Source organism: Chinchilla lanigera, unplaced genomic scaffold (genome assembly GCF_000276665.1).
Source record: "Chinchilla lanigera isolate Chin_1 unplaced genomic scaffold, ChiLan1.0 scaffold00083, whole genome shotgun sequence".
Classification (NCBI taxonomy): domain Eukaryota; kingdom Metazoa; phylum Chordata; class Mammalia; order Rodentia; family Chinchillidae; genus Chinchilla; species Chinchilla lanigera.
The window spans coordinates 9,672,184-9,693,588 of NW_004955484.1; the positions used below are offsets into that span (position 1 = coordinate 9,672,184).

Here is a 21,405-nt window from a genome sequence, read left to right on the forward strand (position 1 = left end):
GCTGGCCTTGAACTTGCAGGGATCCTCCTGCCTCAGCCACCTGAGTTCTGGGATTACAGGTGTGCCCCACCATGCCTGGCCTATCCATTGTTGGGCATAGGATAGTTCCACAGCTTTAGCTATTGTGAAATGCGCATGGATATGCTGCTATCTCTATAGGATGAAGTGTGATCAGAAAATACAATTAATGTTTAAGTTTAAAAAAATTTATTACAGTACAGGACACATTGTCAATAATCTTCTTCAAAATACTTTTTCTCACATCAACCACACTTATTCCATTGTTCCTACTGCTTTTTGAAGCAGTTCTAGAAGTCCTCTTTTGTTGTGGTTGCTTGGATATCCTGAATCTACTCAAAACCTTTGCCTTTTGTGGTCATTTTGATTTTAGTGAAGAGCTAGAAGTTGCATAGGCAAGAACACACCATAATGTTATCATTTGACAGAAATTGCCATAAACATTTGTTCAACTCAGTATGATAAAAAAAGAGTGAATGTTTCAATTAAGAGAATTCGTTACAGTAAAAGACACATCACCATTAATCCCCTCAGAATAATAAAACTATACCCCTCACCTCCAGTACACTCATTGTTCTTGGCAATGTGTCATTAGCTGTAATACATTTTAAAAAATTTAAACATTCATTATTCTTTTGATCACCTCTTGTATGTGGAACTTAATTTTTAGGAGCATATACTGATGAGTGGTATAGGTGCATCAAATTGTAGCTCTGTTTTCAGTTTTTTGAGGAGCCTTCATGTTGATTTCCATAGGGACTGGAGTGACTTACATTCACCCAGCAGTGTAGCAGTGTTCTTACCTCTGATCCTCACCAATATTTTTTTTTTTATTTTTGATGATAGTCATTCTTATTTATTTATTTAAGGTTTTTGAAACTTACTGAGTTTTATTAATATATAATTTCTTTTCTAACATTAACATTTCCCACAAAAATGTCTTTTGGAGTGAAAGGGTACACTTTTTTACTCTATGAATGACTGCAAAATTGATTTCCAGTATATTGATGTAAAAATAGTTTTCAGCTATTCAGTTAATACCCCATTATAACCAACTCTGTGAGATGTGTTAATGGATTATGCAGTGCAGTTTTGCTGGGTTGAGTATTAAATTTAGGCATCAAATTCTTTTTTTCATACTTTTTTATTAGTGCATATTAGTTACACAGATTAAGAGGTGTCATTTTGGCAGATTTGGACATGCACATAACATATTTTAATCCTCCCCCCATTACCTCCTTGCCTCTCCTCCCCCTAGTTTCACATCTTTTTTGGGGAAGCTCAATGTATATAATGTAATTCGATCATATTCATGCCCCCATCACCTGTCCTTGCTCCCCTCCTCCCTTTCCCTTCCTCTTGTCTAGTAATAGTCCCCCTTCCACTTCCTTATCATCTTTTCTGGATCCATATATTAGAAAAAACATGCGACATTTGTCTTTCTGATATGGGCTTATTTCACTCAACATGATGATCTTCAGATCCCTCCATTTTTTTTTTTTTTTTTTTTTTGCAAATGATAGAGTTTTGTTCTTTTTTAATGGCTGAATAATACTCCATTGTGTACATATGCCACGTTTCCTTTATCTGTTCATCTTTTGATGGGCACCTTGTCTGGTTCCACATCTTGGCTTTTATATTTTGTGCCCCAATAAGCACAGGTGTGCAGGTATCCTATTATATGCTGACTCTAATTCCTTTGGGTATATACCAAGGAGTGGTATAGCTGGATCAAGTGGTAGTTCTATTTTCAGTTTTTTGAGCAGCCTCCATATTGATTTCCATAGTGGCTGTAACTAATTTACATTCCCACCAGCAGTATAGAAGGTTTTTTTTTGCTCCTCATCTTTGCCAGCAATTAGTGGATTTCTTCTCCCAAGCTAGCCTGCCATGTAGAGGGGGTCACATGCAGTGTAAAACCTCACACTGTATTTGCACCTCACAGTGACTGGGACCTTTTCTTGGGGTTAGCACTGCTGGTCTGTTATTCCTCCTTGGGGCTGCTGGCACTCTCTGGGCCTACCTTGTGTTTGTGAGACAAGTCTCCCTTCCAGTAACTGGGGTTAACATTCCAAATTGTTTTGTTCTTCTCCCTACATTGTCTTCAGTTTCTCAGTGATATTTAGTTTTCTCCTGGTAAACTAAAGAGAGCTCCTCTTCTTTTTGCTAAGTTGTTCTTCTCCAGGTATCTCAGTTCGAGGTCCAGGAGAGGCTTTGATTTCCTGCTGGCTTCTCATCTACTATATCCTTAGGTATCAAATTAATTTATTGATACTAATGATTTTGCCCTTGAAAGAACTTTAGCTAGGCTCTTCTGAGACCTCTCCTAGCCTAGACCTCAATCTCAGACCCCAACCTTATCTGGCTTGCATAAGCCAGTCATCTTTTTATTTAATGATACTTGGAATTGAACTCAGGCCTTTTGCACTGAGCATTTTAAAATTTTGTGATAGGATCTCACTAAGTTGCCAGGCTGGTCTGGAACTTGTGTCAGGCTCCAGAGAGGTGGGATTACAGGCATGTGATACTGTGCCTGGTGATGATAGTCATTCTGACCGAGTTAAGTAGAATTTCAATGTAGCTTTGATTTACATTTCCATGATGGTGAAATATGTTGAATATTTTCATAAACTCACTAACAATTTAAACTTCTTTTGAGAAGTGTCTGTCTGTTCAATTCATTCCCACATTTAATGATTGGGCTCTTTGGGTTTCTTTTGGGGTGTAAAGTATTTTAAGTTCTCTTTATATTCTAGATATTAATCCTCTATTGGAAGAGTAGCCTGCAAAGATTGTCTCCCATTCTATAGGCTGACTCTTCATTCTGTTGATTATTTCCTTTAAGAGCTATACAGAAACTCTTAAATTTGATATATGTCACATTTATTGATTATTGCTGTTATTTCCTCTCATATTGAAGTCTTTGCTGGGCCTGTGAATTTGACTGTTTTTCTTGTATTTTCTTCTAAGAGTTTCAAAATTTCAGTCTTAAACCTAGGTCTTTGGTCCATTTTGATCTTTGTACAGGGAGGGAAATAAAGACCTGGTTCCAGTCTTCTACTTTATGGATATTCATTTTCTCAGTACCATTTGTTACATAGGCTGTATTTTTCCAGCATATGCTTTTGGCTTCTTTCTCAAGAATCAGATGGATGTAGTTGTGTGGGTTTGTTTCTGATTCCTTGCCTTAGTCACTTGTCACTGAGACGTAATATCCGACACCCACAATTTAAAGGAGGGCAGGTTTAGTTTGGCTAGTGTTTTCAGACGTAGCTGACAGGTTCCAAGGCAGGAAGGCATGGGGGAAGGGCTGGGCAGAGGAAAGACGCTCACAGCTTGGCATCCAATAAGCAAGGAGATAAGGAAAGACTAAGGTGATTAACCTTCCAGGTCATGCCCCAGTGACCCGTATCTCACCAGGCCCCACCTTCTAACTACAAGTGAGCTGCAACACCTCCATAATCCACTTGCCTTTCAAAAACCCCCAACACGACTGTATGAGGCTTTGGGGGACATTAGATATAAACCATAACAGTTGTCTATTTTATTTCTCTGATCTACATGTCTTTTTTTTATGCCAGTACTATGCTGTGTTTTTTCCTACTGCTCTGTAGTATATTTTTCACCTGGATATTGTGATACTTCCAGCAATGATCTATTTGCTTAGGATTTAACTATCAGGATTTACTGAGATGAGGAGTATCAAATTCCTCATACCAGAAGCTTGATAAAGACACGGTCCAAAACTGAATCCTGCAGACCTCATCTGGGACTCACAACTCTGAGCCGCCCTCTATACAGTCAGACCTCAGTTACAGATGTACTCATGCTGAAATGCGCTGGGACAATGAATTTATAGTCTCCAACCAACTCCTGGAACTGGCTTTCAAGGGTCTGGATATCCTCACTGTCTCCCATGTATTTTTCCATCACCAGATCACCAAACTCAATATGCAACATCTAGCTCAAGAGGAGCATGGAGACTCAGGTGATGCAGGCTCTGGGGAAGGAAAGGTGGGTAGCATCTCAGAGTAGGGAGATGGGGCCTGGGATTGTACTCAAATTGTAAGAAATGGTCAAGGTCTCCCTCACAGACACATAAATAGTGCAGCCTTTGTTCCTGAGGGCAGTTACATGGGCAGGAATCTATGCCAATGTGCTCTGCAGAACAGTCTATGTGGTCTTTCTGTCCATTTCTTTCTGGTGACAGTGAAGTCCAGGAACTGGGTATTGGAAGGTAGTATGAGGTTGAGTGTGGCATGGCCTGTGTTGGTGTAGTCCTGAGAACCACCCTGCACTGGCTACACTCCCATACTCCCGGGTCTCACCATGGCGATGTTCCAGCCACACTCATCATTGTTGACACCAATGATGCTGGGAACAGGCTGAAAATCAGCAGAGGCCAGCAGCTCCTGAGGATGTCTGTGCGGGAAATTCCCATCCATTATACCAGCAATTGTCACAGTGTACAACCACGGTGGCACAGAGGATAAATGATTACTCAGAGATGAGACTTAGTTCAGTCACAGAGGACTGTCTTAACTGAGAATGCCCAGCATTAGGGAGACTCCCAGGAAAATCCCCAAGCTGAGAACTCTCTGGCTTTTATTTAGAATATTGGAATATCAGTGTAAGTGGAAAAAAGCAGAAGAAAAACAGTTTGGGCAATGAGCTGTCTCAAGGCTGGACAGTTTATCTTGGGGAAAGGGGAAGGACAATAGCCAGACATGACATGGTCCAGTAATCTAAACTTCTTGTTGCTTATTCATTCATTTCTCATAGAACCTGTGTGCTTTTGCCCTGCAGTTTGACCATTTACCCCTCACAGAACCTGTGTGCTTTTGGCTGGCAGTTTAACCACTGGCTTTAGTTCTGCAGTTTAACTGTTGGCTTTTGCCCCTCAGTTTAATCATTTACTCTTTGGTGAAGTCTCCCACAAGCAATGATCTTGAAGGTATAGGGGGCATTGAAGGTTTTGCATCAAGGTGACATTTCAGACGTTTTCTGGTGCCCAGTGTATTACTTCCACTCTATTCTAATTCATCACAGGATGCTTTACCCACCCGGAAATATTCCCCTCCTACTTCCCCACATACCTAGGCTTAGCATATTTTGGTCCTCACTTCCCAAGCAGTGCAATGAGGACATCAAGTCATGGAGATGAGGCAATTAGTTCAACGCAATAGGAATTATTTCTCCCACACACCATCAGCCCCCTCCTCCACACCTGAGAACATTCAGCCTGACCTGGGTAATAGCCAGCATTTCCTCTTCACTCTTTTCCCTCGGGCATCTCACCAGGGCCACGGAGTTTACTTCCTCATAGGCAGACAGGTTGGCCACCATCTGTAAACAGACTGGTGAAGAGCTGGTTCATCATCTCAGGCAGAGAAGGGGGCATGCCCAAGGCTCAAGTTAAGTGCAAATGACCCTCAAATTTCTAAGGATACTCTGTGTGGACTGTTGCACAGCACTGTGAAAATGCTCCAACTTCCTTGTTGCCAGAGGGCCCCAACCAGAGGACCCATCCCACCTGTTGACATGGTTTAGCCCATGATGGGTGCCCTAGGGTACAGCTTTGTCAGTCACAAAATATATTCAGGCTCTGTGAAGCAGAGATGTGTGAATTCTGACCCTTGAGGACCTCAGTAGTTCCCAGGAAGGCTGTAGTTTCCAAGGTAATTTGACTGCCTGTCGTCCCCACTGAACAGACAGAGGACCAGAAGCTTTCAGGGTGAGTGGTGAGAAGATAGAGAGGCTGCTTGGGCTGGGGAAGTTGAAGGCACTCACTGTAGAGGTGTCCTCAGATGAAATGGAGATGAGGCTGGGCAGCAGGGCCTCTCCACTGTCCATGATGGCACCATGGAAGAGTCCTCAGGACATGGGAGAGATGACATGCAAAGATACACTTGTGCCACCTGCATATGCTCCAAAAATGGTGATGTGGTCAGGGTTGCCACCCAAATAGAAGATATTCCGTTGTACCCTGCATAGGGCAGACACGTGGTCCAGGTAACCTCAGTTGCCAGGGGTGTGCTGGTCTCTAGTGTAAGAAGTAGTAGGGATAGGGTTCGCAGGCCTGTCCTGACTCTGCTCAGCCCCCATTTCTCAGCCCAGCCCCAGGCTTACCTGAAGAAGGACACCCATGCAGTACTAGATAGTGACCACCACTGTGTTCTCAGAGGCTGCTAGTGTGGATCTGCCATACACAGAAGCCATGCCTACAACCAGCGCACCACTGTGGATCCTTATCATTACCTAGAAAAATCAAGACAGATGCCACATGGGTCTCATCCAGCCCAAACCCACTGATCTACCTATACATTATCCATTCCTTTGGCTCATTGTAGTTGAGCATAGACAGAAGTCCAGAAAAACCTCATCACCTAGGTCAAGGTTGGATCCAAGTTAAATTAGGTAGACCAGGGCTCTGTACTTTACTGTCCACCCCATGAAAACAAACCTGACTCTATTCTCTGACCCTTTTAAAGAGGAAAGAAAAGGTGATTTTTGTGAATTGTCCCATAGGAATATTAATCAAAAGCATTACTTAATCTCATTGGCCCAACAGATAAATATATTAATCATGGTTGAAGTTTTGGGTGATCTTACAAGGGAGATTATCCTGGACCCAAATTTCTGATCTCTGGCAGCAACAAGAGGTTCAGGACCGAATACCCAGGGTGAGAAGGACTTCTTGAATCCCACAGAGATATGCTACTCATCAGGGTATACACTTCAGCAGGGCCCAGGCTTGTCTTATGTCTTGTAACCCTTTTTCTCTTTCAACTTTGTGTGTGTGTGTGTGTGTGTGTATGTGTGTGTGTGTGTGTGTGCTCCTCAGGCTTGAACTTGGAGCTTGCAATTGCTAGGCAATTGGTGTACCGCTGAGCCACATCTCCACTTCACCTAATCTTGGCAAAGAAATATCTTCCCATCCCCTAGTTGGACATGGTCTGACCTTAACAGGTAGGTTAGAACCCTCATTGCATGGGCAGGCATATAGATGTTGAGGTACAAGCAATCCTCAAACATGGGGATGGGAGGCATGGTCTGACTGAGCACCATCAGAGCTCCTGCATTCATTATACCAGCACTTTTCAGAAACCTGGTGTTGATGGTAGACAATCAGTCCATTGATGGTAGACAATCAGGTTCTGCAGTGAGCAAAACCAGACTCTGGATTCTGCTCCCTCTGATGCCTTGCCACACATGATCTTTTTCTCAAGTCTCTGTCAGTTCAGGCACCACAGTCAAGGGTGCTAGGATGGAGCTCAGGTTTCCAGGGAGGTCTCAGGGTTGATGATGTTCTTGCATTCCCACTCCTCTTGAGGTTGGGAAATCACAACCATTAGGTGTCTCTATGGGAACCATTGGCTATAGGTGTTGACATTCACCATTTATCTCTATAACCATCTGCTTCTGGAACAGGGGAGGAGCCTACACAGGTGTTGCAGGTGGGAATGATTTCCCAAAGAAGAGTAGTGGAGTATACTCTGTCCCAAGACTGTTAAGGAAACTAATCCCTCCCACAGTCTCCACTTGTAACAACATGGACCTGCAGCTTGGACAATGGCACCTGGCTCTGTGAGCTGGCATACTACGTGTGAAGGGTGGGGTCTCTAAGAAGTCACCATTCTATCCTCCTCAGGCGTCTTCAGTATCTGGTGCTGGAGTCAGAATTTCTTACAAGTTCATGGAGCCAACCATAATCTCTCTTGGGACACCTTCCCTGGTGGCACAGAATACTTGTCATAATGCAAATCTGAAGACAAATGTGTCTCTATTCCTCTCTTTAGGACCAAGAGCTAATGTCTTCTGGGTGCCAACTCCAGAGCCAGGTGACTGTCGTTGTTCCTGCATTCTCTAGAGTCTCAGGATTCTGATAGGAATCCTTCCAATGTAGAGGAAAATTTACTATGAGGTTTAGATGGCAGAACCACTTCAAGCTGGCCCAGAGCTCAGAGCACCTGAGCCCTCCCCAGGGTCTGAATTTCCCTAGCTTCCCCTAAAGCTTACTTGGCAGGGTGGGAGGTCCCATTTCTCACATTACTTCAGGATTCAGAGGCCTCAGGTTGTGCAAACTGCAGTGGTTTTAAAGGTGGCTTGGGAAAGGGAATTCCCAGGCAGATATGGATCCCCACATTGGTACAATTCCTGTGGATGAGGCTGCCCTGTACCTGGTCAGGATGGAGCTGGCAGATTGCTGAGCTGTGGGCAGAGAGATGCACATCAGGGCTTGGTCTTTCTAGTCAGCTGCCTCCCACACTATGGATGTTGCCACTTCATCATCCTCAATCAACAATGGCAAAGGATCCTGATCTGCAAACACTGGCTTGATACACATCCTGGCTGTCACACTCTCCCACTGTCCCATCACTACTATCCCTGGTCTTAGCCCCAGCTTATCCACCCAAACTCTCTCAGGGTCCTTGTGACTTGAAACCAGCATTCAGCTCTAGGAGTTCAAGCAAAGGGCCTCACATGCTGATGGGGTAGGAATGGTCTTTGCACTAACCCTGCCATGACTATGGGAGGACTGTGAAAATGGACTGAAAATGTGAAAATCCCCCATCCTCAGGGATATCACACTCAAGGTGGCATGACAAAGAAAGCAAAGAGTGTAACCCAACCCCAAGAATCCTGGTCTCCACTGTGACACAGGTCAGGAAGGAAGGAAGGAGGGAAGGAATGAAGGAAAGAAGCAGTTGATTGTCACTAGGTCCTTTCTCTGTGGAATGTGACAGAAAGGTCCAGATCCCATACAAAAAAGTTAAACAGCCCAAACATCCTGGGGAGCTAATGCTCCCCCACCCCCATCCACTTGCATCAGCATGTCTGATGACATCTAGTGCAGCTGAGGCCAGGGAGGTAGTCACTCAGAAGCACCAGACAGGGCAGTATAACGACATTTTTTTCCAAGTCCAAACATGCACTCCTACTTTTGGTAATATGCTTTGCGATGAATTCTACCTATGTAGAATTTCTTTCCAGATGGCATCTTTGGCCATGTAATTCACCGTGACACTGATGCTTATTGCTTGTTACAGCACAGGACAGAGCTGCTGCAATGTCCCTGGTAAGAGGCAGATACACCCATAGCAGGAAGCTCTCCCAGGTAGTGATGTGAGGTGTCTGCATATCAGGAGATAGAAAAGCCCAGGACCAGAAATGGTTGAGTTTGTGACCATTTAGGTGCAAACCAACGAAGGGCGCACAGCTTGTGAGCCCCTGTGGCCTTGATGGTTTCTTTGGAAAAGCCAGGTCTAGGTGAGACTACTCTGTATCCTCTTATGTCTCCTCAGTGATCCTGAACAGAAAGCTATGAAAGTATATTCAAGCAGGAGGCATAGAGAGGTTGAGCAGATCTTCCTGCCTGGGAGTCACGGTGCCCTCGAAGAATCTGGTCAGCAACGGATAAAGGAGAAGCCTGGCAGGATGGGCCATGGGGGTGAAGGGAAAGGGGACTTCTCATGGGCAGACTGCATGGGGGAAGGGGGAAGGAGATCATTAAGTCCCACAGTCAGAGCGTTTGGACTGGGGGGAAGCCAAGGCTGCAGACACAACCTGCACATGGGGCCCTCCAGGCATCAGATTTAAGGGCCTCAGGATTGTTTGGCAGTCACAAAACGTATCACCTTTGCTTAGAAAACCAAGCCATGCCCTTGCCCTATGTTGGTTGCATGAGTTCTACTTGGGATGTGGTGCCCAGGGGCTTCTGTACCATCCGAGGACAGTTACCCTGCCCGGCACACCTTTGGAGAGTGCCAGGGCACATGTATGGCTAAGGAAGTGTCACACTCAAAGCCAAATGGCAGCAGGAAGCTATTACTATTGTTATTACACACGATGGCCAGGAGCAGCTACAGCCACAGCTGCACACACAGGAGGAAGATGTCTCAAATCTCAGCTCCTGCCAGAAGGCTTCTGACCTGCCTGTCCAGTGTTCCTCAGAGCTCTTCATGCTGCATGCCCTTCTCAGTGTTGGTGTCCTCTGGCAGGCTTGAGCCTCTCTGTGCTGCAGAGAGGGCAGGTACTGAGTGGCTACACATTTCTCACACTGTCACCTGCCATCTTCACCAGCTTCGCCCCACCCCGGCATTTCTCTCCCATATCAATCCCCCTACCTCTCAGTCTCAGGCTCTGCCTTCTGCACACTTTGGAAGATGTAAGCCAGGTCCCTGTTGTCCCCTATGGCAGTCTCACCTTGGTCTGGGACTAGAAGAGTTAAGAACCTGTAGGCCACAGAGCTCGGTGGGGCACACAGTTGGTCCATTTGCACAGTCAGCTCACTCAAGTGTTTCAGTGCTGCTGTGGGTTGCACTCTGTTTCACTGTGGGCAACCTCAGGGAAGAGCCTGGCCAGGGTTGGAGCTTGGCTCAGCAAAGAGAGGAGGTGGGAGGGGCAGGCAAAGTGGGTGGTACATAACAGTGGCCCTGATTGGTCAGAGGTCAGTGGGAGCCAGGGGTCAGAGGGCAGGGCATGGCCACCCCCTTTTTCTTAGGCCCCTTTCAACAGCTCAAAAAGGTGCTTTTGAGACACCAGGAACCCTCTCATCAGACCTGGGGTCACTGAATCCACTGTCTTTGCAGTCACAGGCCTGAGGAGGGAGTGTGTGTGGGTGGGAGTGGGTCAAGAGGAGGGAGGGAAAAGCTGTAGTTGGAGAACCTGGGAGCTCTTTTAGGAAGAGGTGCCAGATCAGGATCCCCAGAGACAAAGAAGGAGAGCCTCTTCTGATGGAGCTGAAGGAAACAGCTTGAGCAAAGGCAGAGAGGTGAGACTGTGCCCTTCATCCTGAAGGCTCCTTTTTGTCTCCTGGATGCACAGGTGATTGGGTTTTCTTCAAGGTCCCTCATCCTCTTGTAGTGCTGTTCTTTGGGTCTCTACCAACACCATTACACATTTGCTCAAATTTACTAAACTATGGGACTAAAACAGATGACTTTAACTGTATGCCAATAAGTCCACAATAAAGCTTTTTTTTTCCTTTTTCTTTTTGAGACAGGGTCTTGCTATACAGTTCAGGCTGACCTTGCGCTCACCTTGAGCCTAGGCTGGTCTCAAACTAGCAATGATCCTCCTGCCTCAGCCTCCTGATTGCTGGGATTGCAGGCGTGTGCCACCATGCCCAGCCACAATAAAGCTTTTAAAACAAAGAACTTCTGAAAGTCTAAAAAGGCCCCAGAAACCCACTTTGGGGAGTGTCCTGTACTTCTGCAGAACTGAAAACTATATAGGGGGGTGTCTGCAACAGGAGCTCAGTAACGTTTTCAGGATGGAGTGGAAGAATTATGTACCACTCTGTGCGCACTAGGGAACATCTCTTTCATTTCTGGAGGTCAACTCAGCCCAGACTGGACATTACTCTTGTCTGCCGTCTGGTCAAGGTTGGCAACGTGGGAATCTTCATCTTTGATCCTAAACTTCCAGAAGCTCTGTGGTTAAGTATAGTGGGCCAAAGAAGGGGGACATTCCCACTGGGAGGACTAGTGACCAGAAGGACAACTTGGTAGAAGCAGGGGCATGGAGGAAGGTCAGTATCTAAGGCTGAAAGATACAGCCCCTGAAAGACAGAGAGAAAAATACTTTGGGGGAAAATGAGGCAGATTGAGCACAGTTTGCTACCATTGTACAGTGAAAAAAAATTAGAGTTAAAAATGTTTCCTTTTATTTTGAAATTGAAATAACAAATGAATTGACTTGTGGTGAAACAACTTTCAAGGGAAAGAAAACGGAACACTTCATGAAACAAACAAACAAACAAATTCCAAAGTCTGAGCCAGCTGCCCCATATTCCTCAGACAAAGCCAAGAACAGATTCAAGCATGGGAGTAAAATATGATCACATTTGGGGAGGTAATGGCTGGCAGACCTCCAATAAAGTACAATGTTCAAAGTTGCTGCAATTACAGAATAATGTAGCATAGAGTTTTGTTGTTGTTTGTTTTGTTTTGCGGGAAGAGGAAGGAACACAGTTCAGGGACGACTATGAGGTGAGAAGGAAAGTGAATCTCATGGACACCCACGGTGAGTGGTGTGGAGAAGGACGTTCCTCAGTTACTATCTTGTATATTGCCTGAGGCCTGACCAAACCATGATTGTTGGGTTCTGGAGGAAGTCTAACAGAAGCATTGTAAGCCCCAGGATCAATACTAGATGCTTTGCTGAGATACGGGCAAAGGAAGATAACATGATGGCTTACTGGTCAGGTCCCATTCCTATGATAATTGAGTTGTATTGTCCTTGCTAAAACAGTTGATATTCTCCAATTCCTCTGCTGCCTCCTGGGTGGGTTCTGAATAAAAGATTACTGAAGATGGTAATCAGGAGTCAGTCAGTCCTAGAGGCTGCTAGCACCTGATCACAGGATTTTGGCTCTCTTGGCTTGATGTTTTTCTTACTTTTCTTAAACATCTACAGGCACCTGCAGTTTGGGGGATCTGTTCACCCTGGACAGAGTTGGATGTGAGGTCCGACAAGTGGGAGATGGTCAGGGGCTCAGGAGGTTTTGAGGGGGATTTTGAAAGACAGAGGACACCTCCCTGGAGAGGCCCCCAGGGAGGAGACCCACAGGATAGTGGTAATGGACGTCACGAGGGAGTTCTTCATAACTGTTGGATGGATAAAGAGTGGCTGTGTGAATGTGGAGTCAACCCAGGCTTCTTAGTGGGACCTTCTTGTGTGGCACCAGAAGCAGAGCCGACCTTCATTCAAGCCCACCCTCCTCCCCACACAAGGAGCTACAGTTCTGTGTGCTTCTCCTCAGCTCCCTTTAGCTCCTAGATATTCTGGGGCGGGGTCTCCATCCAGAACTTCAGCCTGGAGGCCTTCAAGGGGTGGCCCACCACAGGCTGGAGGTCCAGCTGCAGGTACAGCTCTTTGTGGTCCAGTGCAGCCCAGTGGGGCAGGCCCTGGCCATTGGGGTTCCTGTGGACACACTTCCCAACATGGGGGGAGAGGTCAGTCTGAGCCCTGCAGAGCCCAGACCTCAGTCCTCTGATTTTAGCCAAGCCTGGCAGCTGGCTTGAATGATAAGGATGAAATTTACTGGTACAGAAAGCAAGGACCTCCTCCTAGTGTCTGCTCCATGGGGAGCAGATAATGGTCCCCTTTTCTCCCTCCGTCTCAGAGGCAGGCTGTGATAGTACCATAGCACTATGGTCCACTCTCCAGTTCATTGAGAAAGATGAGTAACTGGCACCCACATGGCCCTTCTCTGTCCATTTCCATGTAGGGCCCAGAGTTGAGAGACTGTTACTATTTGTTTAAAGAATGCTAATGAGGTCAGTACAGACAAGGGGAGCACCTTATGGGTTCACACACCCTGGGGGCATTCTTTTACCCATTTCGAGCAAAGTTGGCCCAATACTTCATCATCCTCCTGCTCAGCAGCTCCTCCTCCTCAGTGAGGACAACTACAGAGGGGTGGGGGACAAGGACCTGGGTCTTGGTTGACCCGCATCCTGCTGCCCATTCATGTACCACCTTCACCACCCAGCTGCAGCCTGACCCTTGACCCCAGATCTGGTTCCCTCCTCCCTCACATGCCGGGCAGCCTGGAGCCTGGCCTTCTGCTTGCCCAGCCTGCCACTGCTCATCCCATTCTCTTGCTGAATTGAGCCTGGGCTCATTCCTGGCCCAAAAGGCCATTCTTTCTCTGTCACTGTGAAGCCATTAAAGAAATAACAGTGCCTTTGAGACCCCCACCTCTACAGTCATGCTGGACACCAAGGATGGAGTGGGTACAGGTGAAAGGGGCACAGACTAGAGTGAGAAGGGACTCAGATTGCAATCCTGGTGCAGCTTTTTAAACCAAAAGATGATGGACCCCTGATCCTAGTCTCTTTAGGGCTCAGTTTCCTTATGTGGACAGTAAGGTCAGTCATTCCTTCTGTGCCCTGTAGGATCCTGTCGCAGCTCCTGGAGAACAAGGAAGACTCACTGTTGCCTTTCCAGAAGGAGAATCCAAAGACAAAGAAAACTTCATCTCCATGGTTGGCCTTGACATAGGATAGTCTGATATCTCTGGAGAAGTTTGGTGGATGCTGGAACTTATAGAAGTAGACAAGGCCATGGGAACCCGGGAACATGGAAAGGCTATCATGTGGTTGTCTCTTACCTGGAGCTCTCCTGCCTTACCCCTAGTGACAAGATTCCTAGTCCAAAGTTGGCTGAAATCTGGACACCACCCACAAGGATTTTTTTTTTTTATTAGTACATATTAGTCATACAGACTAGTGGATTTCATTTTGACAGATTTGTACATGGATTTAACTTCAATATACTATGGTAACTTCCCCCTCATTATCCTGTCCCTCCTTTATCCCTGTCCCCCATCCTCTTCCTCTTCTCTAGTAATCTCCCTTCTACTGTCATGTCATCTTGCTCTCCTGGTATTTTCCCCCAGATTCTTCATATGAGAGGACACATGTGATGTTTGACTTTCTGAGTCTGACCTATTTCACTTAACATGATGATCTCCAGTTCCATCCATTTTCTTGCAAATAACATGGTTTTGTTCTTTTTTGTGGCTTAATAACTATTGCATATATAGAGCACATTTTCAAAATGACATGCTGTCATTCTTTTTAGTGGCTGGATAATATTTTAGTTTATTTATATGAATATATACATTTTATATTTATATATATATACAATTTTCTTTATACATTAACATTTTCTTTACCCATTTATTTGTTGAATGGGTACCTAAGCTGTTTCTGTAGCATAGCTATTATGAATTGCACTGCAATAACCATTAGTATGGTGGTGTTGCTGTAGTATCCTGACCTTACTTCTCCTGAGAATATGCTGGGGAGTGGTATATAGTTGGATCAAGTGATAGTTCTATTTTTAGTTATTAGAAGAACTTCCCTGCTGATTTCCATAATAGCTGTGTTAATTTATATTCCCCCCCATAGTGTAGAAAGATACCTTCCCCTGTCCCTTCCAACTCTCACCAGGATTTAGTTTGTTTGTATTCTTGATAACTATTCATGTTTGTTTATTTATATTTTGGAAGTGCTGGGAATTGAGCCCAAGGATGCTCACTGAATTACATCTAAACTTTTTTTGGTATTATTTTGAGATATGGTCTCCCTAAGTCACTAAGTTGTCCAAGCAGGGCTCGAACTTGGGGTCCTCTTGCTTTAGCCTCCCAGAGTACTGGAATTACATACATGGACTACCATGCCATGCTTAGATGACCATAGGCATGCTGGCTGGGGAGGTAGAATCTCACTGGAGTTTTGATTTGCCTTTTCCTGATGATTAAAAGGTTGAACTTTTTTTTTAAAAAAAAAACATTTGTTGGACACTTGTACTTCTTCTTTTGAGAGGTATCTGTTCAATTCATTTGCCTTTTACTGATTTTTTTTGGTGTGAAGTGTTGCTTTTTCTTTTCTTTTCTTTTTTTTTTTTTTTTGAGACAGGGTCATGCTATGTAGTTCTGGCCGTGCACTTACTGTGTAATATGGCCTCAAATTCACAGCAATCTTCCTGCCTCAGCCTCCTGAGTGCTGGGATTATAGGCATATACCACCACGCCTGGCTGCATTTTTTTTGTGTTCTGGGCATTAATTCTCATTTGAAGAGAATTAGCAAAAAATTTCACACAATTTTTTTCATTCTGTAGGATGTGTCTTCACTATGTTGTTTCCTTTTGTACCAAAGCCTTTTAACTCCATATATTCCTATTTGTAGATTCATATTGTTATTCACTGTGCTATTGGAGTCCTGTTCGGGAATTTTTTGCCTGGGCCTCTAACGTAAGTGTTTCCTCTGCTTTATTTTAGGAGTTTCAAAGTTTTAGGTCTTACACCTAGGTCTTTGGTCCATTCTGAATTGATTTTTGTGCAAGGTAAGAGATAAGGATCTACATTCAATCTTCTATATATGAATATTGAGTTTTCTTAGGACTGTTTGTTAAAGAAGCCATTTTTCTTCAGTGTAGATGTTTGACGTGTCAAGGATCAGATGGGTAGTTTTACGGGTTTGTTTTGTGTCCCCTATTCTAATCCACTGGTCTATGTGTCTATGCTGTGTGAGTACTATACTCTTTGTGTTACTGTGACTTTATACTTTGAAATTTGGAATTGTGATGCCTCCAGCACTGCTCTTTTTTCTCTCTGTCTCTCTTTTTTGGTACCGGGAATCTAACTCAGGACCTTATGCTTGCCAGGCAGGCGCTTATGCTGCTGAGCTATATCCCCGGTCCCAGCACTGTTCTTTTTTACAGAGGATTTAGCCATGAGGATTTACTGAGATGAGGGACATCAAGTTCCTGATGCCAGAGGCTCAAAAAAGAGATGGGACCAGCCTGGACTCCACAGGCCTCACCTGGGTCTCATCGCTCTGATCTATCCCCTAGGCAGTCAGACCTCAGTTACAGATGTACTCATGCTGATAATGTGCCACTTGGAGTGCAGGGATTATGAACATAGAGTCCCCCATCATCTCCTGGAACTGGGCTTTGGGGGTCGGGGAGTCTTCACTGTCCCCCATGTACTCTTCCGTCAACAGATCACCAAACTCAGCAGGTAACATTTAGCCCAGGAGCAGCATGGAGAGTCAGGTAAAGCATGTTTCAGGATTAGGGGGAGGGGGCAGCTCAGGATGGGCATATGAGGGCCACGCCATCGGCTGGGAATGTAAGAAGTGGTCAAATTCTGGGGTGACTCCACCCACACCCACATATACAGTTGAAACTTTGTTAATTAGGGTGGCTACCTTGGGTGAAAATCTGGGGGTTCCATGTCCTTTGGAGTGGGAACCTAGAGGCCTTACCATCTGTGTTGCTGTGCTCTGCAGAACAGCCTGCATGGTTTCTCTGTCCATCTCCTTCTCAGTGTCAGGGAAGCCCATGATCTGGGTGGTAGAGGAATAGTAGGATAGTAAGTTGAGGGTACGATACGCCTAGCTATAAATCCCTGAGAATCCCCACATACCAGATGCATTCCCTAGACTGCATCTGTGCTGGCTTCAAATTGGGTCTTGCCTTGGGGATCATCCAGCCATACTCATCATTGTTGACACCAATGATGCTGGGGACACATTGAAAATCAGCAGAGGCCAGCAGCTCCTGGGGGTGTCTGGGCAGAAAAACCCCATCCACTATGCCAGTGATGGTACTGATGGCTTAAGGGGGCATTGAAGGTCAGGGATCAAGGTCAAGTCCCAGACATTTTCTGATACCCAACGAGTTACTTCCAACTTCTTTCTAACTCATTACAGGATGACAGCCCCACCCCAAGGGATCCTACATCTGGCTTAGCAAATCTTGGTCCTTCACACGCAAGGCTGTGAGGACCCAAAGCTATGGAGGTGAGGTAATTAGTCCAGAGTGGTGGGGAAATGGCTCCCCATAAAGCTATCACCCCATTTTCCCTCATACCTGCAATCATTCAACCCAACCTTCATAATAGCCGGTATTTCCTCCTCACTCTTGCCATGCAGACAGCTCACCAGGGCCTCAAAGTCTACATGTACACAGACAGACAGGTTGACCATCATCTGTAAATTGTTTAGGCAGGAGCTGGCTTGTCTTTTCAGGCAGGAAGGCTGGAAGGCCCCAGCTGGATGAAGGTGACCCTCAAATCTGGAGATTGCTGTTGGTGTGAAATTTTTCTCATTTCCTGCTGGTCAGAGGCCTTGGCCACAGGGCCCACGCCACTTGCTTATATGGTTTGTCCACGATGGGTGCCTCAGGGTGCAGCTTTGCTGATTACAGAATGTGCTCAACCTCTGAGAGGCAGAGATATATAGACTGTCAACCTTGAGGGTCTCAGCAAGTTTTAGGAAGGCAGCAACCCCCAGGGTACCTGGACTGTCTTTGCTGTCCCCACTGATCAGACAGTGCACCTGAGGCTCTGAGGAGGAGGGGAGAGGGAGGTGGGCTGGGCTGGGGTGGTTGAAGGCACTCGCTGTGGAGACGGCCTTAGAGGAGCTGGAGATGAGGCTGGGTGTCACAACCACCCAACTCTCCATGATGACACCGTGGAATAGTCCCCAGGACATGGGGGACATGACATTGGAGGACATGCTTGTGCCACCTGCTGACTTGCCAAAAATATTGACACTGTCAGTGTTGCCTCCAAAGTAGGAGGTGATGTTCTGCTGTACTCAGCGTAGGGCAGCCACTTGGTCCAGGTAGCCCCACTTGCCAGTGGTGTGCTGATCTCCAGTGCTGAGAAGTGGCTGAGACAGGGATCAAGGCCCGTCCTGGCTCTGCTTAGTCCTATTTCCTAGCCCAGCCCCAGGATCACCTGAAAAACCCCAGGACACCCAGGCGATACTGGATCGTGATCACTACCACGTTCTCAGAAGATGCCAGAATGGATCCATCATACATGGAAGCCATGCCTACAACGAGCCCACCACCATGGATCCATACCATCACCTGGGGAAATTAAGACAGATGCCATGTAGCTCCCACTCAGCCCCAAGACTACTTGGACTATCTCCGTAGACTATCCACTGCTTTGATTCTGTGCAGCTACCACTTAAGAATTCCAATAGACTGCGTCACTTGGGCCATAGGTGAGGGATCGAAGTTCAATGAGGAAGATCAGCACACTCATATTTTAAGGTTCAACCCATGCCTCCAAGCCGGCTCCATTACCCCCAGGCCCATCAGAAATGAAAAGTTTTTCTCTAATTGTCTTACCTGAATGTTAATCAAAAGTTATCTAATCTTATTGGCACAACATATAAACCATGGTTTGAATCCTGGGTGATTTCAAAGTTCAGCCCTTAGACACCTCAGGGGGGTTTTCTGGACAGACGCTTCTGATCTCTGAGCCACTACATCTCTGTGACCCTTCTTCCCAGGGGTCAGTTGCCTGCTTTGAGTGAGAAGGCCTTCTCGGTTGCCAGAGGGAGAAGCTTCTCATCAGGATCCACACAGCAGCAGGGCCAGACTGATCATGTTCTTTTAAATTTTCTTCATCCCTTTCTATTTTTTTTTTCTTTCATTTTTGTTTTTTTGTAGTGCTTGAGGTTGAATCTACAGCCTTGTACTTGAGAGGCAAGAACTCTACTATTAGGTCACATCTCAGCTGTCTTCTAATCTTTGAGAAGAACCAGCCCACTTCACAGCTGATAAGAATCTGATGCCCACAGGCAAGCTAGAGCCTTCATGGGCATGCACAGGAGTGTAGATGTTAAGGTACAGACAGTCCTCAGACATGGGAACAGGGGGGCAGGGTCAGATTCACCTGCTTCCCCTCTGCATTCATTATATTGACATTTTTCAGACACCTGGTGACAGTGGGAGATGGTTATTCCAGGGCTGTGGAATTGTCAAAGCCAGATATACCAGATTTGCACCCAGCCACCCACATCCCTGTTGTCCCTGATGCCTTGCTCACGCATGACCTTTCTCTCTAATCCCTGACCATCAAGGCACCAGCCTCAGGTGCTGGGGAAGCTGAGAAGACTTTGGACTTTGCCATACAGCAAAGTCCAAGGTTGTCAAGGGCTTAGGATCCTACTCTTCCTGAGGCTGGGAAATTGTCACTCTTGGACCTCTGTGTGACCCATAACTTGCATGCACTAATATTGAATTGTCTAGTACCATTCTTGTACCTGTCTAGTGTAGGAAAAAGGGAAGAGCCTCCACACCCACACAAGTGCTTGATGGAGGTAAATTCCCATAGAAGAGTAGTGGAATGTTTTTCATCCCAAGACTAGACTGTCAGAGAAACTCATCAATCCCATACAGTCTCCAGTTGTAAGACCATACACTTGTTCCTTGGCAAAGACACCTGGCCCTGTCAAATTTCACAGTGATTATAGAGGGTAGGGATCCCTAGAAGCAACACTGTTCACCTCCAAATATATAGTATCAGCTGCTGGAGCCAGGGGCTTATCCAAGATTCACAGAGCCAAAAGAACCTCATCCAGAAACATCTCCCCTAGTAGCAGAATACACTTGGCACAACATACAGCTAGGGACATATGGGTCTCTGCCTCCATCTTCAGCACCTAGAGCTAATGCATTCAGGCTCCCAAGCTCTGAGTAAAGGGCCTGCCAAAATTCTTTCATTCTCTGGGGCCTCAGCGTGCTTACTGTGGGAATCCCCCAATCAGAGGGAAACAGGCTGTGGGGTTTAGATGAAAGAAACACTGGACCCTGGCCCAAAGCTCAGAGCACCTGAACCCATCCCAGTGTCTGAACTTCCCCAGCTCCCCAGAAAGCTTACATGGCAGTGTAGGAAGTCCCATCTCTCACACCACTCCAAGGCTCTGGGGCCTCAAGGAGTGCAAACCGCGGTGGTCCTACAGGTGGTTTGGCAAAGGGAATTCCCAGAAAGGTATGGGCGCCCATATATGTGCTCTTCACACAGATGAGGCTGCCCCTTACCTTCCCTGTGAGTATGGTCTGAATGGGGCTGGCAGAGTCCTGGGCTGTGGGCAGAGAGATGCACATCAGGGTTGGGTCTGCCTAGTCAGCTGCCTCCCACATTGAAGGTATTGGTACCTCCTTGTCATCAAGCTTGTCAAATGACCGTAACCTGCAAACCCTGATGTCATGGCTGTCATACTTTCTCTTAGAGCTGCCACTGCTATTACTGAGGCTGTCCCAAGCCTATTCTCCTAGGCCCACTCAGACTCCTTGGGCATTGGTGAATGAGGGAAAGAATGTCCTTGGCACCAACCTTGCCAGATGCTGTGAGGTGCTGGGAGGATGCTGGGAATGGACTGAAAGGTCTCCCATGCTCAGGGATTTGACAAGAGGTAGAGTGACACATAGAAATCATCCTAAGGGCAGTGAGTGACGTGGTGAGGAGAGATATGAGAGAGACGTGCAGCTGAGACCCAACCATACATCTGGCCTTGCCTCTGGCTAGAGTCGGTTGGCAAGGCAGGAAACAGTTGATTGTCACCTAATAGTCCAGATAAAATTAATTTGTCCAAGTCCTGCGTACTGTTGAAAGAGGATGATGGGCTCATTGCGCTTGTTTCCTTTCCTCTCTGTCTCAGATGAGGCCTGCTCCAGGGTGCTGTGCACCCCTCAGTCAGTCCTGACCATCTCTGTGCCTTAGGCTGCAAGGAGGTGTTCAGTCAGGCCCATGGCTTCCCTTCTACCAGCTAGGACCTCCCTTGTACCTCCGTCCTGCTGTCTGAGGTTCTTCCTGTGTGGAGTGTGGCAGATCTGGGCCAGATTCCGTAAGAAAAAGTGAAATGGCCCCTAACATCCTGGAGAGCTAGTGCTCCCATCCTCCACCAGGTCCACATGGATCAGCATGTCTGAGGACACCTGGTGCAGGTGAGGCCAGGGCAGCAGCCACTCCCAGGCCCCAGACAGGGCAACCCAGCAACATCTTTCCATGCTCAAATGTGCATCCTCTGCCTGCTCACATGCTCCCCACACAGATGCCTCGGCAG

The 21,405-nt window shown here is 46.3% G+C and overlaps 2 pseudogenes; both read right to left on the reverse strand.

Annotated features, from left to right (window-relative positions):
• Nucleotides 1-3,915: 3,915 nt before the first annotated feature.
• On the reverse strand, nucleotides 3,916-7,104 carry LOC102009061 (annotated as a pseudogene).
• A 5,654-nt stretch (nucleotides 7,105-12,758) lies between these two features.
• LOC102021449 lies at nucleotides 12,759-21,343 on the reverse strand (annotated as a pseudogene).
• Nucleotides 21,344-21,405: the final 62 nt, after the last annotated feature.